Genomic DNA, 15,494 nt, shown 5'->3' on the forward strand with positions numbered 1-15,494 from the left:
CAGCACATCTGAGATTAAATTGGCCAGGTTCTTTATTCTGTAGGCAAGTGTGCTCAAGGTAATGAGGTTTGGCGTTCTCTAGCGCAACAATGACTGTGTGCTGATCACCGCAAGTGTCTAAGCATAAATGACAAAGTCTCCGCAGAAGTTGAATTTGTTTTTGAAACATTAAGTGGCCAGAGACTCGAAAACTTATTTGCTGTTAGTATACGCCAGCAGTCAAGTCAAGCAATGCTACTGCTAAAGTGATGCCACATTTAACTAATGCCGCACTCAGTCTAATGCCACTGATAAATTTAAGCAATGCCATTTAATGTCACTGAATTATTTCAGGGTTAGCTATTGATTGTGGATGTATTAATGATTTTTAAGGTAAGGCATTCTAATGCCGTTGCACAGCCAGTATACCAACAATGAAACTTGTTACTACCTTCATATTTTTGCACTGTTAATGCTTATAGATTATATACCTCACTTTCATGAGATAAGTTAATTTTTTGTACAGTGTCACCAAAATGCCAAGGTGCTGTTGTCATTTTATTTTGGTTAAACTGCACAAAAAATTATGAAGACAAGAGGAAAGGTCAAGAGTCGGCACCTCCTCCTCCGGTTGTTCTCTTGATTCGTTCGATCAAGTTTTTATGTTTGATCGATTATCAAGATTGGGATAGCAATTTTTAAGCCCCCCCCCCCGAGTTTGAAATGATATTTACCTTGGAGGTACATGGTTTGCAAATTTTTTTATACTACATTAGTTAATAATGCTAGTTACCTTCAGACTTTTGTATTTGGTTTAATGCTCATGCACAGCTAGTACACTACTGGTATCAGCTAGTTTGCCATCTGCCAGTTCTTTGCCGTCCGCTAGCGGACGGCAAAGAAGCTCTTTGCCATCAGCTTCCAAAACGCAGACGGCAAAGAACTGGCTGATGGCAAAGACAAAGTTTGCCATCAGCCAGTTCTTTGCCGTCTGCTAGCGGACGGCAAAGATTCTTTGCTGTCGGCTAGCGGACGGCAAAGAGGGAGGGGCCCCACTGACGAGCTGCAAAAAAAAACCTGACGAGCCCCCCTCTTTGCCGTCCGCTAGCAGACGGCAAAGAGCAAGGAGGCGGACGGCAAAGGTTGGCGGACGGCAAAGAGGGAGGCCCCACGTAACGTTAACGGGGCCGCGCCCCACACCCTCCTCTCTCTCTCCCACCTCCACCGCCCCGTCGCACCACGCCCCGCCGCCGCCCCGGCGCCCCCCCCCCGCCCCGCCGCCACCCCAGCGCCCCCCGCCGCCGCCCCGGCGCCCCCCCCCCCGCCCCAGCGCCCCCCGCCGCCGCCCCAGGCCGCCCCGCCCCGCTCCTCCGTCGCCCCAGGCCGCACCGCCCCCCTCCTCCACCCTGCAGGTGAGGCCTTCTTCTTCCTTTTTTTTCTTTTTCCTTTTTTCTGTTTTTTTAGTTTTAGGTTTATGTTTAGTTTAGATTTAGTTTTAGTTTTAGGATTAGTTTTAGGTTTATAGGTTTAGTTTTAGTTTAGTTTTAGGTTTAGATTTAGTTTTTTTCTTTTTCTGTTTTTTTAGTTTTAGTTCTAGGTTTAGTTTAGTTTTAGGAAAGAAGAAAAAGAGAAAAAGAGGAGATCAGGAGAAGAAGAAGAAGAGGAGGAGGAGAAGAAAAAAGAAGAAGAGGAATAAGAAGAAGAAAAAAGAGGAGAGGAGGAGAAGAAGAAGAGGAAAAAGGAAAGGAGGAAGAAGAAGAAGAAAAAAGAGGAGAGGAGGAGAAGAAGAAGAGGAAAAAGGAAAGGAGGAAGAAGAAGAAGAAAAAAGAGGAGAGGAGGAGAAGAAGAAGAGGAAAAAGGAAAGGAGGAGGAAGAAGAAGACCCCGACACCCCGACCCCCCAAGCCTGACCCGACACCCCGACCCGGACCCCGACACCCCGACCCCGACCCGACACGGTACCCAGACCCCGACCCGGCACCCCGACACGACACCCCGACCCCGAGACCCCGACCCCGACCCCGAGACCCCGACCCCGACACCCCGACCCCGACCCCGACCCCGACCCCGACACCCCGACCCTGACCCCGACACCCCAAGCCTGACCCGACACCCCGACCCCGACACCCCGACCCCCCGAGCCTGACCCGACACCCCGACCCCGAGCCTGACCCGACACCCTGACCCCGACACCACACCCCGACCCCGAAACAACACCCCGACACCGACACGGCACTACCTCGACATCGACACGACACCCCGACCCCCCGACCCCGAAACAGCACCCCGACCCCGACACGGCACCCCGACACCGACAGGACACCCCGACCACCGACACCTCCCGTAAAGGTGTTCTTTTGCCTTCCAGAGGCCGACGGGGTCATATATTTGTGAATTATTAGTTAGGTCATATATTTTTCGATTTTGTTATGAAAAACATCATATATAATTGTGTTGATCGTGTAGTTTTAAATGTGCAGTTGTTTCATCGCTGCGAGTTTTGGTGTTCGACGACCTCGCCGTGCGTTTGACGAGCTCTGCCCCTTCGTTCGTGGGTGAGCACAAATGACAAGTCCTCCTCCCCCATTAATTATTTGATCTATTCCGATGAAACTTGATAGCTAGCTATGTATGTGTCTTGAATCATCAGTATGCGTAACCAATATGTGTCTCCCGTTCGAAAGCATCATAGTTATAAATATGCATGCATTTGCATATATATAACCTTGATTCTTTCGAATTGTCCAACACTATCCATGGACAGCCCGAGTATGTGTAGATTGGGTTCGTTTTCCCATATGCTTTGCTCCGGATCCGACGCATATATTTTGTCAGTGCCTCCCCTGTTGTTCTCCGGGTACACATCCTCTCTGTTTATTGCAGAGACGTGTATCAGGAGAACAGCGGGGAGGTGCTGCCGAAATTTTGCGTCGGATCCGAAGCATAGCATGGGAAAATAAACCCAATCTACACATACACGGGTGGGATTAGGACCTATCATTACCTATTAGAGTGTAGGTTGCATGGACGTAATAAAATTGACAAAGTAGATCAACTGATGAATATATACATGGTGAATTACATATATAATTGTTGTGTGTCCAGTAGCTCTGAAAGTCAAGATGAGTGACCGTGCTTGGATGTATACCGGTCACACTAGTCAGAACAAATGGAGCGCTGAATGGTTCACAAAAACTAAGGGGTTTGTGCAAGCCGCATTTGCAAATGGCCAAAAGAAAACCTGGTGCCCCTGTTTCCGGTGCGGCAATTGGGAAAAGAAGACAGAGGCTGAAATGGGCAAACACCTGCAGAAGAGTGGTTTTACGCCCGATTATACGGTGTGGACATTTCATGGTGAGTCTGCCCAACGTGACCGAGCTGAGGTGGATCGTCGTCGCACCGACGAGCATGGTACCGGGATGGAAAACATGGTGCAAGGCTATGATGATGCTCGGGATTCGGACGAGGAGATGGAGGAATCTGCAAAGGCCTTCAATGAAATGTTGGAGTCTTCGAAACGTCCGCTCCACGAGCAAACTGAGCTTTGTCAGTTGGATGCCATCTCACAAGTAATGGCTCTGAAGGCTCAGTTCAACTTGGGCAGAGAATGCTATGACGCAATTATGAAAGTATTTGGACGCTTTCTACCCAAAGGCCATGTAATGCCTGCAAACCTGTACCAGTCGGACAAAATCCTCCGTGCACTGAAGATGCCCTATGAGAAGATACATGCCTGTGAGAAAGGATGTGCCTTATTTAGGCTTGACTATGCGGACTTGAACTATTGTCCCATTTGCAAGTCTTCCAGGTATATTGTGGTAGACAACGGTATGGATGAGAAGACACAGACCAAAATCCCCGTTACTGTTCTTCGGTATATGCCAATCGTACCAAGACTTCAACGTCTTTTCATGGTCGAAGAGACGGCCAGACAGATGACATGGCACAAAACTGGCAAAAGAACCGAACTAGATGCAGATGGGAATCTGATGATGGTACACACATCGGATGGTGTTGCGTGGAAAAAGTTTGATGAATTACATGCTGACAAAGCGGCAGATCCGAGGCATCCTCGAGTCGGCATCAGCACGGATGGGTTCAGTGTGTTTGGTATGACGGCAGCCCAATACAGTTGTTGGCCCGTATTTGTCTTTCCACTCAATCTCCCCCCTCGGACAGATTATGCAAAGAAAAAACATTTTCCTGACGTTGATAATTCCAGGACCCAACTATCCGGGCAAAAATATGAATGTGTACATGCAGCCGCTTAAGGACGAATTGCAAGAAGCATGGGATAATGGGTTCAAGACATACGACGCCTTTAGCAAACGGAACTTCATAATGCGTGTCTGGTACATGTACTCGACGCATGACTTGTCGGCGTATGCGCTATTCGTTGGCTGGTGTGTGCATGGAAGGTTCCCGTGCCCCACATGCAAGGGAGCTCTTCAGTTTCGTTGGCTTCAGGCCGGTCGCAAGTTTTCTTGCTTCGACATGCATAGACAGTTCCTGGATCCTCGCCATAAGTTTAGGAAAGACAAGAAGAACTTCATCAGGGGTAGAGTTGTCAAAAACTCTGCACCACCTGCATTGACAGGCCAACAGACCCTGGATCAGTTAAACGCTCTCGAGCCAGATCCACAACGTCCAGGGTACTTCAAGGGGTATAATACTAAGCATGCGTGGACTCACAAAACATGCTTATGGGATCTGCCTTACTTCAAAGACCTCCTTTGCCCACACAACATCGACGTGATGCACACTGAGAAGAATATCGCCGAGGCACTTTTTGGTACATTGTTCGGCATAGATGGGAAGTCAAAGGATAATACTAAGGCTAGAGTCGATCTGGAGGCGCTATGTGATAGGCCGTTACAAAACATGAAAGAACTGAAAGGAAAGCAGAACTGGACGAAGCCAAAGGCATGGTTCAATCTTGGAAGGCCAGCTATGAGGGAAATTCTCTTGTGGGTGCAAATCTTGATAAACTGAAGATATTTGGTCTCAAGAGTCATGATTCGCACATATGGATTGAGCGGGTAATGCCGGTGATGTTGCGTGGCTTCATCCCTGAGGTTGAATGGCTAGTACTGGCAGAACTCAGCTATTTCTTCCGTGTTCTTTGTGCGAAAGAACTATCGCCTGGCGTGCTAGAAGAAATGGAAGAGTTGGCGCCGGAGTTGATCTGCAAGTTAGAGAAGATCTTTCCACCGGGCTTCTTTAATCCAATGCAGCATTTGATTTTGCATCTCCCGACCGAGGCAAGATTGGGGGGGCCCGTGCAAAATTCTTGGTGCTACCCAACTGAGAGGATGCAGAAGACGCTTCGAGAAAAATGTAAAAATAAACGTAGAATTGAAGCATCGATGGCTGAGGCATTCATCACAGAGGAGGCGGCAAACTTCGTAACAGCGCACTACGAAGCCAAAAATCGTCATTTGCATAATCCGAAGCCTCGGTACAATGCTGACGAGCCTAAAAAGGGTGGATCCAACCTCAGCCTATTCAAAGGGAATCTCGCACCAGCTAGTGTTTCACATCCAGTATCTTTGGATAACGAAGAATGGCGGACCATTTCGTTGTATATCTTCAACAACCTGATAGAAGTGCGGCCGTACATCGAGTAAGTTCTCGGTACATTGTTTCGCAACTTCTGTTTCCTTTGAACTACTCTTATTCCTGGACATGTCATACAATCGATACGTCACCATATTCTCGTATGGAGTGGAGATCCAAAAGGATTCCGTCGAAGAGTATGAGCTTCTCGCAAAGCAAGGAGGTGGCTATCCCGGTTTCATCTCTTGGTTCAAACAAACGGTAATTTCTATTAGACAATTTCATATCATTCGCTAATTTGTGCATAATGCAACAATCCTTTCATATTAAACTTGTAGGCTAATTCAGAGTCTATGGACGCCGAATTGAGACAAGTCGCTAATGGTTTTGACTATAAGGTCCGTTCATTTGACAAGTACGACATCAACGGGTATCGCTTTCGTACCTATGGCAAAGAGCTATCTATGGCCGACCGAAAGTCAACAAATTGTTGTGTATCTGCTATCGGCGAAGGAGGTACCGAGTATTATGGGAGAGTTGAAGCAATTTATGAACTTCTGTTCTATGGTGAAAATCCACCGAATGTCGTAGTCTTCAAATGTTATTGGTTTCAGCCGAAGGAGACTAGAAGGACTCATGAACATGTAGGGCTAGTTGAAATCAACCAAAGCACTCATTTAGATGTTCCTGATGTCTATATTATGGCTCAACAGGCGACCCAAGTATTCTATCTACCGTGGGCCTGCCAAACTAATCCAAATCTGAAAGGTTGGGATGTCGTTTGTGAAGTGCCGCCACGTGCTAGACTTTCTCCCCCAAAGGAAGAGGATTATGAACCTCACATTAACCCAGACACATATGAAGGAGAATTCTTCCAAGAGACACGTCTTTCCAAAAAGCGTTTCAAGAACCGCTATACTTCACCCCAAAACATTGAAGTAGACAGCGACAATGAATCCGACATCACCCCAGAGGAGGAACAAGAAGAGCCGGAACAAGAAGAGGTTACTGCTGCGGATGACCTGTCAATGCTTGACCGATTACGTCAATGTGGCCTTGCACATGTTGATGCCAATGAACCCTATGAGCCCGTCATTGATTATAGTGATGATGATGATTATGCATTTATTGATGATACTGATCGAGATTATTAGTAGTGTCAGGTATTACATTTTTTTATGTTGTACTTGATGATGATACACTTAAGTGATACACATATTATTATTCATGTCGGTCTTTTTTTATGTTGTACTAATTTCATTTACTGTTTGTCATGGCAGGTGTTGAAAGATGGTGGGCGCTGGTCGGGGGCGTGGTCTGAGGTCTTCCATTCCAGACGCACCTCTCCGCCGAGCGTTGCTGGACAGTATGGCCACACCGCCGGGCCCTTCTTCGTCGACCGCGGTGCCCAGCAGGGGACGAGCTCGAGGTAGGAAGAGAGGAGGTGGGGCACGTGGTCGTGGGAGAGGAGGTAGGTCTACGGCGCCTTCCTCACCGCCACCCCCGGCTATTTCACCCGAGCACGTGACTGCTAGGGTGGACTCGTCCGAGGAGGAGGCTACACGGACTCCGGTCCACGAGCCTCCGGTCCACGGGTCTTGGGCCCACGAGCCTCGGGTCGACTGGCCTTCGTCCCACGAGAGTTCGGCCCACGTGACCCCGGAGGAGCACACGTCCAGATGGGGTACCTGGCCGGATCAGCCCGAGGAGCCGAGTGGCCATGCTGATGATGGTGGGGATCCGACTGATCTTGAGGAGGAGGGGGGCACCGTCTACCAGCGTGGTGCTACACGGCTCCCGTCCGTGCCGGTGACCCGCGAGCAGAGGTGGTTGATTTTCCCTGATGGGGAGAGGTACGTAATTGCATTTAATATTTTTGTACCTTGTGCATTCACGTTTTTTCAAATAACTAATGCGTTGGCCTTGTCATGCTGCAGGGGTTGGGACCACCATCATAGTGTCCGCCGGCCCAACTCCGTCCTTGGAGTTCTTTGCCGGCAAAACTTCCCGGGGTTTGTCACGTTGCCTGGTGAGGGTCGGCTTCCAGAGCTTGGATTGAGCTGGGAGCACTACGTGGCTGCCCCGGCCCCGCCGGATGAGATTATCGACGGTGTCGTGTGCGACACGAGGGCAGACATGGTGATCAGAAAGTTTTGGGTAATTTCTCCTTTACACATTTAAAAATCTTCAACTAGCTAGTTATTAATTGTACTAATCAATATTGTCTCATTTGATTGCAGACATTCTACAGGTGTGAGGAGGGATACGAGGAGGACGCGGCACATGTTATCGAGAACATCTGCAAGGGCCTACTCCAGAACTTACGGCACGAGGCTCGGGTGCAGGCTATTCGAGACTACTACGCCTTGCGTGGTATCAAGAAGACCAAGCCGGCGTGCCGCGATAAGTTCCTGAGTAAGGAGCAGTACATGAAGGTAATTCTTAAGGCCTTCTCTACTTAAGTTCCTTCATTTAGTAATTCTTAGCCGTAGCGCTCAAGTTTCTATTTGCTAACTTAGGCGCCTCCGAGATGGTGTGCGGATCGGATGGATTGTTGGGAGGTGTTGGTCGATGAGTGGTGCTCTCAACAATGGCTAGCCCTCCACAACGAGGCCAAGGTCAAATGTGCCCAAATGGAAGGTGTGCCACACCATCAAGGCAGCTCCAACTTATATCAGTTCGGGCGCAACTGGGTATGTGGTTTGCTTCATGATTCATGCAATTCATTCATCATGCTAGCTTGAGCCCTTTAATTACTAATTTTCATTGTTTCTCTCTTTCAGGCACGCTACAATAAGGCGGATAAGGTGCCAGAGGTGTACGACCTGTATGCCATGGCCCACACTGCCTCTTTCAAGAAAGTCAAGGCTTTCTCTCAGTCTGACCTCGATGATGCAAACAACTTCACCAACATCTCCTCCCACAACAAGCTCGTGAGATATAGAGATGAGGGGAAGGCGAGGAAAGGGGAGGAAGTTAACCCGAGCCAGGGTCCCATTGATCCAGAGCTGTTGATGATATCTGGTGGCGGGAGGTCCCATGGCTCCATAGCCATTGGAGATGGACTTATCCGTTGTCCTAGCACTCTCCCGGAGATCAAGGCGCGCCAGTCGAGCTCCGCTCCTGAGATAAGGCCTCGTGAACGGCCAGTGCAACTCGCCATCAAGGTTAGTGATACGTACTCAGTTATCTTTCTCCATTACATTCTGTGCGCTTCCGTCAATGATTACAAATGGTCATGTGAGTGGTGTCGCAGGCTGCTATACAGAGTGAGAGAGATAGAACAGAGAAACTTCTGGCGGAGGCGGCGGAGAGGCAGCGGGAGTTGGAGGAGAGGACGACAAAGATGATGGAGGAGGAGAGGGCACGGAATGACATGCAGGCAAGGGCCATGTACGAGCTCCTTGTGGTAAGTTTCTTCTGCAGATTAGCCAAAAAATTCATGTAGTGTTTGTCTCATTACTAACTAGTATGACTGAGTCGTCAAAACCAAATGTGCAGTCTGTGTGCGAGAAGACAGGTCAGACCGCTCCGCCAATGCCAGTGATTGCTCCTGGGACCACGGCGAGTTTTATTGAATGGACATTACTTGCTAGTCTTAACATTTGAGTGTCATCATGCTAACAAGACATTGGAAATGATCTTTGGTGCAGCGTAACTCCAGACAAGCATCGCACGATCCTTCTCCAGCTACCGACACGAGCCACCCCGCTCCTACACCTCCTACATCTTGGTAAGTTTATCTAGTGTTTTGCTTAACACATGCATAAAGACCTAGACTTAGCTTTATTTCCTCCAATGCTTACCATAATGACCTAGACTTAGCTTCTTCACCTCCAAAATGACTTAATAAGCTTACTGACCTCCAAAACCATCCATTTTACCTAAGTTAGCTCTAAAACGATCTGTACTTAGCTTACTTATGTCAAAAATTGCATAATTAGCTTAGTTAGCTTATAGACGATCCATTTTACCTAAGTTAGCTCTAAAATGACCCATTTTACCTAGGTTAGCTTATAAATGATCCAGTTCATCCAAGTTAGCTCAAAAATGACCCATTTTACCTAGATTAGCTCCTAAATGATCCATTTTACCTACGTTAGCTTTAAAATGACCCATTTCACCTAGGTTAACTCCAAAATGACCAATCTTACCTAGGTTATCTCATAAACGATCCATTTCAACTAATTTAGCTCATAAATGATCCATTTCACCTAGGTTACCTAAAAAACGATCCATTTCACCTAAATTAGCTCTTAAATGATCCATTTCACCTAAGTTAGCTCAAAAAGATCCATTTCAACTAAATTAGCTCATAAATGATCCATTTCACCTAAGTTAGCTCAAAAACGATCCATTTCAACTAAGTTAGCTCATAAATGACCCATTTCACCTAAGTTAGCTAAAAAACGATCCATTTCACCTTAGTTACCTCAAAAATGATCCATTTCACCTTAGCTAGCTCATAAACGACCCATTTCAACTAAGTTAGCTCATAAATGATCCATTTCACCTTAGCTAGCTCATAAACGACCCATTTCAACTTAGTTAGCTCATATATGATCCATTTCACGTAAGTTAGCTCATAAATGACATACTCTTCTTGTTCTAGTCTTCTTCTTGTTCTACTCTTCTTGTTCTAGTCTTCTTCTTGTTCTACTCTTCTTCTTGTTCTAACTTTCTTATTTTTCATTTTGCAGAGTTCATTCACTTGACGAAAGCTTGCATAGATGGAGTGCTCCTTATCCCTTTCTCTGTTTCTTTTTGTATCGTTGAACTATGCATGTATCGTTGGATGAAACTATTGTAATATATATGGTTGGATGCCTCTATGTTGAACTTGTTATGTATGATGGAACTATGATGAAGTTATGTGTTGGATGCATGTAATATATATGGTTGGATATCTTATATGTTTGCTCTGTAATGGCCTTTTGAAATATATCTATATATGTCATCTATATTTGTGATGAAAATTGTTGGATTTAATAAAAAAACAGATAAAAGAGCCAATATGCAGGCTCTTTGCCGTCTGCCACCGACGGCAACGAGATCTTTGCCATCTGCCGCGGACGGCAAAGAAGACACGTGGCATCCAGCTGTGCTTCCTGGGAGCTGACCCATTTGGCCAGTTTGCCTATAGTGGCAGACGGCAAAGACTTTGCCATCAGTGGCAGACGGCAAAGAACATGCCATGTAGTGACGTGTAGATGACATCACACGGCGGACGGCAAAGACACTAGAAAGTTTGCCGTCAGCGGCGGACGGCAAAGGCCTGCCGTTAGCCACTTAACGGACTGACAGCGCAATTATTGCCGTCCGCCTTCTTTGCCGTCTGCCGAGCCTTTTGCTATTTACCGAAGCCTACTTTGCCGGAGCCTTTTGCCGTCCGCGGCTGACGGCAAAGGCCTTTGCCGTCCGCCGTTCATGCCTTTGCCGTCCGCCGTGGCGGACGGCAAAGTAGCTGATTCCTGTAGTGGTATACCAATGTTGAAATGTGTAACCTTTACATTTTGTATTGTTAATTCTTCCAGAAATCTTCCAGTGCCAGAGTTTACCGAAATCTGTTCAGTAAAACCATTGTACTGTACCCTGTAATAAAATAACTACTCTACTGTTGCACTAGCCACTGGATTAGTGTATATATGTAGTATTCAAAATTTTGAATGGTGTTTCATTAGCGTATGGACATAAATAAAGTGTGGAAAGCTTTCCCAGATATGTGCTCAAGAAAACTACTACCTGTTTTTCTAAATACTAGTAGACATTTGGGTACCTTAAACTGAACCGCGAAAATGTCTTATATTAAGGAACAAAGGGTGTCGAGTTCACTTAAATTATCCCGGTAAAGCTGGTCACGCCTTTGTTAAAATTAATGTTCACTATGTTATTGGAGGAGGTCTGTAAGTTTGTCTCTAATGCCTGTTGACTACATACCTGACATCATAATGTAATGTTAAGTCATTTCCTTTTGTACATTGTCACTGAATTGTCAAGGCGGTGATGGCATTTTATTTTAGTTGAACTGCACAAAATATGCTTAAAAGAAGGGGAAAGGTCAGGAATCGATCATTCTTTCATAAAGAACTATATATGCCTTTCTGACATCAGCCTCTGTTGCCTTATTTATTCCTTCAAACAGGTGGTTAGAAACAGTCTTGCTACCTTTTCCCATTAAGAAATTGGAATGCTTATATTTGTGAGTCTATGCTTCAACTAGTGCCACTTTTATATTAATCACACTTTCAATATCTATGCAAACAGGGATGCTCAATTTTAGTGGAACTGCACAAAAAGTCCAACCGGTTCAACATTAGGAGCATGTTTTCTTCCAAACCTTTATATCCAATTGGTGGCACTATGAGCTATTCATTGAGAAGGTAAATGGTTTGCTACTATATTGCTACTCTTTTTGTAATGTCATTAGATAGTAATAGTAGTGGTTTGCATGTGAATTTATTGGTAGGGTGGACCTACATTGGAGGTGTAGGACAGGATTCAATGATTGGATGCTCAATTTTGGTTGTATCGATTTCACCTCTTCCATCACTAAGAACATGGATATCCTTGGTCTGATGAAGAATAGGCTCTATATTTCTGCTCTGAACAAGCAAATCAATTCAGTACGAAATTGTCCAGGGCAAAACATGACTGTATCAAATTGTCCAGTGCAAAACATGACAAATGCTAAGCGGAAGAGACATGTTTAAACCAAAAATACAAGGTGGGGTATATGTTTACTAGCTACTTGATATTTGTGCAGACACAGATGTCTGCCCATTGCTATTTGGCAAACACACAAAGTGACCGCAATTTTGGTTGAAGTGCACAAGAGAATAGTATAGTCACTACATGCAGTGCCATTTGAAAATAGACATAGAAAGATTGGATAGTCACTTCATGGACTGCAGAAAAGTAGTACTGTACTATTTATTAGCCAACACTAGGTGCTACATTGCTTTAGTCTGATTATACAATGGGCATCATTTTGCCTAAGTTAAAGTTTGTATTCCGAAAATAGTCTCACCGTGTGATCAAGAGAAGACCAAATCATATTGAAGTGGATGTTCCTCCATCATGTGTGGTTCATTCTCATGGTTCTAGCTATTGGTGAAACCACTTACGTTTGCAAGAGGAATTGTAGAATTCACAAAAAAAATTGTCTTTCAGTCTGTACTGAATGTTGGCCAAGAGAAGCATCCATGTTAGCAGGAAGAACATATGTTTTTTCTAGATCTTTCCTTTTGGAGCTATATATTTGTATATGATCTGTGAATCATTGAGATGCATTAACATGTTGATCTTATGTATGGGAATCATTCTAGTTGGTTTTAGTTGTGGCTGATCTTTGCATTTGGAGCTACATATTTGTATATGATCTGTGAATCATTGAGATGCATTAACAGTTCCTTATATCTGTTCGCTCAGTGTTTACAAGTTACTGATCAATCACTAACTAGCCTACTAATGCGCTCCTGGCTGTTTTAGTTGCGACGCAAGATCCGAAGTGGCAGCTTTTTGCATTGTAGAGGAAATCGTCAACTGGTAACTGCTCGGTTGGCTGGCGAGTAGGGGATTAATAGGCTAATCAGCAAGTTAATCGGCCATTTAATCAATTAATCGGACGATTTATCAGTTTATCAGCTACTCGGTGACCCTATGAGTAGGGATTAATCGGCAAGTTAACTTGTTAATCGGATGAATTCTTGAACAGGGGGTTGTTGAATAAAAATGCCTACCTCCGAAGAAAATGACAAGCTGCTCTGAAGAAAATGCCATGCGAATCTGAAGAAACTGCCAGCAAAAACGTTCGCAATGCCTTATCTCCCAGCTAAAGTTCATCAACTAATGCCCTCGGCTGTGACTCGTTGCATGCTGCTCCGCGTACTGGCTGCGAGCGATTTTGAGTGCCTGCATGCAGTCGGCCGTAGTTAAGGCAGCTAACTAATGCGAAAAAGATGCACTTTAATTCTTGCGGGCCTTTTAAATCTGTGCAATCATTATTGACAAGGAGGGAGATGATTTGAGTGCACTCGTTTCACCGTCATGCCGGCGTACGACCTAGCACGGACGGGACGACACAGTCAGAATTTCAGTTTCTCTAGTTTTCCATGGCAAGCTGGCGCGCTAAGCCATGCCTGCTTAATTATGCATTGAATTCCTATGACCGTTGCACTACCTTCCGCCTATAAGTATTGTTTCCCGGCCTTCTATGATGGCACCGTGACCGAACTCGCCCTATCATCATAAGCCCCCACCGGCACCACGTCGCTCGCCACTTATCGTCGCTCTCGCCACGTCCGCCATGCCCCCGCCCGTCCGCGATAGGCAAGGCCGGAGGCGGTCACCGTCGGAACTAGTGTTTGGTTTTTCACCGGAAGGCAGACGGAGGGAGGAGGCATTCCATCGGTTTTTAGATGGCAATGCGGAGATCGAGGACTTGTTGGAGCACGACCGCCTGGCAGAGGAGCAGGAGTTGTTGGAGTGTGACCACTTGGCGGAGGAGCAGCGTATCACCGATTTGCGCCACTAACGGGACATGGAGCAGCAGCGCACCGACGCTCTGAGTCGCGAGCAGAGCACTCGCACCTGGGCCGACTACGTGGAGGCCGGTGCCTGGCAAATAGCCCTGGAGGCTATCGGGTACACACGTGTTCGCGACGCTGATTTTTACTACCAGCTTGTCAAGTGGGTTTCCCGCTCAGAAGCTGAAGCTTCGGTGGAACACGACGGCATGGAAAGGGCCAACGCGCACGAGCAACGCGCCCTATCGCACCTCTTGCAAGTCCGAGGCGAGGCGGAGGACGCCGGTGCCGGTGTTTAGCATGTACTGCAGATGGCAGCCAGCATCGTCTAGTTAGCTAAGAGTAAGTTAGTACTTGTACGCTACTAGAGTATTAGTGGGAGTAGATAGTTAACTTGGCTATGATGGTTGTCAACGTGGAAGTTCAGTACTCTATATGAGGATCAGACCTGTTACTTTGCTCTGAATGTTGAACTTTCCGTTTGAACGTATGGAATGGGCTCTTATTTTTTAAATGGGTTGTATTTTTCCTCCACGGGTTTAGAGGCTGACTTGTGGGCCTACCAAGTTGACGCGTACACAATCAGGAGATGATTGTATGCGGAGAGGATGACAGCAGGGACCCGCCAAGGTCATGGCAGTACGCAAGCAAGTGCCTCCTTATTTCAATCCAATAAGAAATGGCTCCTCCTAATGGATTTCTGACATATGGGTCCCATGCCATTGTCAACGTAGTCAATAAACGAGAGAGTTGCACAACGAGCAGCTGACACCAGGGACCCAGCAGCTCGCCGATTTAATATTGTTTTGGGTTAATTTGATAAATGCCACTCCAAATCTGGTGTTTCTGAGAAATACCACTGCAATTTCCAAACTTTGAAAAATGCCATTTCCAGTGGCATTTTTCGAAGTCTGGAGTGGCGTTTTTCAAAGTTTGCAAAAATTGCAGTGGCATTTTTCAAAGTTTGGAAATTGCAGTGGCATTTTTATGAATCGCCATATTTGTTGTGGCATTTATCTAATTTGATTTTAAGATGGAAGCAGGGTGTCAACTGGGCTGTGCGGGGCACTCTGGCCTGTCTAGACAACCTTCTCTTTTATGTTTACCACAGACCGGCCCAGTAGTTTTTTTCTTTCTGAAAATGGCTAGCCCAGTTTTTTTTGTGATTTGCCAAGTAAGTCGCTTTGTCACGCTTGTTGGGCTGCAAAACTTTCAAGATGAGGTGAGCTTCATTCGTCTGGATGAGAAAATGACCTATCAGTAATGAGAAATGCGATGTACATTTTTAAAACACATCAAACCGGCAATTACTTTCAAATTTCTTTTTTCATTTCAAGATTTTAAATTGCATTAATTTTTATGCATGGACAATTTGTTGGATTTTATATTGATATACATTTATTTTTAGAATCAGTTTGAATGTGACTCAAAATTT

The 15,494-nt window shown here is 45.9% G+C and overlaps 1 long non-coding RNA gene across 1 annotated transcript; it reads left to right on the top strand.

Moving 5' to 3' along the window:
• The first annotated feature begins 2,480 nt into the window (after positions 1-2,480).
• Positions 2,481-10,442, top strand: LOC147965420 (uncharacterized). The gene is made up of 2 exons (XR_015607451.1): positions 2,481-2,533; positions 10,235-10,442. It is a non-coding gene; the product is annotated as an uncharacterized LOC147965420 (long non-coding RNA).
• The last annotated feature ends 5,052 nt before the right edge of the window (positions 10,443-15,494 follow it).

This window comes from Triticum urartu, chromosome 6A (assembly GCF_056163025.1).
Source record: "Triticum urartu cultivar PI428250 chromosome 6A, HENAU_Tu73, whole genome shotgun sequence".
Lineage (NCBI taxonomy): Eukaryota > Viridiplantae > Streptophyta > Magnoliopsida > Poales > Poaceae > Triticum > Triticum urartu.